Source organism: Arachis duranensis, chromosome 7, assembly GCF_000817695.3.
Source record: "Arachis duranensis cultivar V14167 chromosome 7, aradu.V14167.gnm2.J7QH, whole genome shotgun sequence".
Lineage (NCBI taxonomy): Eukaryota > Viridiplantae > Streptophyta > Magnoliopsida > Fabales > Fabaceae > Arachis > Arachis duranensis.
Window position 1 is genome coordinate 73538215 of NC_029778.3, and position 3462 is coordinate 73541676.

Here is a 3462-nt window from a genome sequence, read left to right on the forward strand (position 1 = left end):
ATTGTGCCAAAATTAGTTGGAATTCAAATAGGAAAAGAAATACCACAATATGAAAAGGAGCTTCGGTATTATGTTCGGAAATATCCCAAGAAGACTAGAGACCAGCCCATCATTTCTGCACCAACCCAATCTGAAAACCCGGAAGACGGCCCAACTGTAGTACTTCAAAAACTTCCAGGTAAATCTGAAATTGTCACTTCTAATAATAACTTGCCAATAGCCCTTAGGAAAGAAACCAGAACCTACACCAAAAAGGTACTCAAAATCAGCACCAACCATCCTATTTTCAATTATGTCTCTTACCAAAATCTCTCTCAAAAGCATCGAGCTTTTACTTCTAAAATTACAAATCTGTTTGAACCTAGGAACATAGAGGAAGCACTAGATAATCCCAACTGAAAATTAGTAGTGATGGAAGTGAAAATTAGTAGTGATGGAATAGTGGCATGCACTCAAGAAGAATAAAACTTAGGAGATTGTAGATCTGCCACAGAATACAAAATTGGTTGGCTGTAGGTGGGTTTTACCATCAAGTGCAATGCTGATGGAAGCATAGAGCGGTATAGGGCTAGATTAGTAGCCAGGGGATATACACAAACCTATAGAGTAGACTATCGAGAGACTTTTGCTCAAGTTGCCAAACTCAGCTCTGTGCGGATTCTCTTATCTCTTGCTGTGAATTACAATTGGCCTTTACATCAATTGGATATAAAGAATGCTTTCCTGAATGGGGAGCTAGAGGAAGAGGTGTTCATGAAACTTCCACTTGGATTTGAGGCTGAACTAGGGAGGAATAAAGTATGCAAACTAAAAAAATCTCTCTATGAATTGAAACAATCCCCAAGAGCCTGGTTTGAACGACTTGGAATAGTGGTGAAGGGACTTGGTTATACTCAAAGCCAAGCTGACCATACACTTTTCTATAAACATTTAGCAGCTAATAAAACTGCCATCTTAATTGTATATGTGGATGACATTATTCTGACAGGTGATGATTTTTTGGAGCTAAAAGACTTGAAGAAGAAGTTTGCCCAAACATTTAAAATCAAAGAACTTGACTCATTAAAATACTTCCTTGGAATTGAATTTGCAAGGTCTAAGGAAGGCATTTCTATGAACCAACGAAAGTACATCCTAGATCTTTTAAAGAGACGGGATTACTTGGTTGTAAAGCTGCTGAAACATGTATAGAGCCTAACCTAAAATTAAAGCCAGCTGAACCAGAAAATGTAATGAACAAAGGGAGATATCAGCGGTTGGTAGGGAGGCTAATCTATTTATCCCGTACACGTCCGGATATAGCCTTTGCTGTGAGCATGGTAAGCTAATTTATGTATTCACCTAGTCAAGAACACATGGATGCTGTCTTTAGAATCCTAAGGTACTTGAAAGGGTCGTCTGGAAAAGGATTACTCTACAAAAAGCATGGATATCTTCAAGTAGAAACTTATACATATGCGAATTGGGCTAGAAATGTCAGGAATAGAAGGTCAACACATGGGTATTGTACTTTTGTTGGCGAAAATTTGGTTAGTTGGAGGAGTAAAAAACAGAGTGTTGTGGCACGAAGTAGTGCAGAAGCTGAGTTTAGAGCAGTGGCTCATGGAATATGTGAAGCACTATGGGTAGAGAAAATCCTACAACTAAAAGTTTCCATTTCTCCACCAATGAGGTTGTATTGTGACAACAAATCTGCAATTTTCATTTCTCATAATCCAGTGTTGCATGATAGAACTAAACATGTTGAAGTTGACAAGCATTTTATCAGGGAAAAGATTGAAAGAGGATAGATTTGCATCTCATATATTCCAACCGCGAAACAATTAGCAGATGTTCTAACTAAAGAATTACCCAAAAAGACTTTTGATAGCATAATAAGCAAGCTGTCAACGAATGATATCTTTAAGCCAACTTGAGGGAGAGTGTTGACTAGATCAAATCAAAATCAAAATTTTAATTCCTTTCATGAATCTTTTATGTAAATAGAATTAATTATAAATCTTTTCCTTTTTTAGTTTAGCTTAATTTTAGGGATTTTATGATTAGAAATCTTTCTTTTATTTTAGACTAATATTTTTCCCTACTTTCCTATTTTTAGTTATTTCTATTTCTTTAATTCCTCTATAAAGAGGCTGATTCCCTGTACGTTTGATAATATAACATATTCAAACACTTCAACTAAACTAAACACAACAAAATTGAAAAGTCAAAATCACAAACTGATAATCAACTTTACTAGCAGCAACAACAACACATGTCCAGGTGTTGAACTGTGTGTATTGGATCTCCATAAGCTAGCACTGACAGCAGAAGCACTAGAAATTTCTGCAGGGTCATCTTACATATATATGTAGGCAGGCTTTAGCATGAGGAATTTCTGCAGCCCTGAATCATTATTTGAAATAGAAATACACAGATTAGTAAAGCTTGACACATTAGTTTTTAATAACTGTTCTTGCAAAAGTATGTACTATTTAAGTATTTATCACACATAATAGAGTTGCAAGTTAATGAGTATCTATAAAAAACAAGTGTGTACTATGATACTATCAGAGGTTGTTAGGAACTCAAAGTATGCAAGGACCATGTTAAATTGCTGTATTCTGCATCCATGATTGAACCATATGAATTGAGATTAAGCATTATATGTTGCTCGTTTCATCATACACAAACAATCAAGTATATTAAAATTAGTTTAACTTTTGGAATTGATAGTCCAAATGGAATCAGCACCACCATACAAATTTCAAGTACCATTTAGACAATAAATTACAATACTCAACAAACATGTGAGGATTCTCTTAGTTGCTAACACAAACATTAGGAAGATCATTTACGATGAAACATTAGCTAACCATATGCATTATTCAAACATAGTAATGGTGTCTCCTTTTTCCTATTCAATAAAGAAAAAGGAAAATATGCAATCAAGAACCCCTAACCTTTATGTTTCAAAATTTCATATTTAAAAATAATGCAGTTAAACCCAAGAGAAGTAAGCAATAAATACAGCTATAAGGTACAAATCCATAAATATAGTTTATAAGTTTTACAGTTTTGGCCCATTACCTTCAGAAGATACAGCTTTTGCTATGATAGTGTTTGGGAAGTGAGCAATCCTTGACCAATCTTCAGTTTTAACCGGGCGTGTAGCAAGTAAGAAGGCACAATATCTGAGATACAGCGCCAGTAAATCAGTAAGGGCCTTCATGCAAGGACTTTGAAGCAAAAAATGTCTCAGCAAGTGAAGGGTTGTGAATCAGCTCCAGTAAAGCCTTCAAATCGTCACAAAGTGTGAAGGAGATTCTCAGTAGAGGGTGAAGGCCATATTAATCATGATCCTCTTTCCCATTTACACAAATCAAACTTGTCGCAAGTTTTGTAACACTCCATTGGCATTGCTTCTATGTCCATTTCTTCTCCTATTTCCAAGTGCTTGAGTGAAGACAGAGGACTGACAGA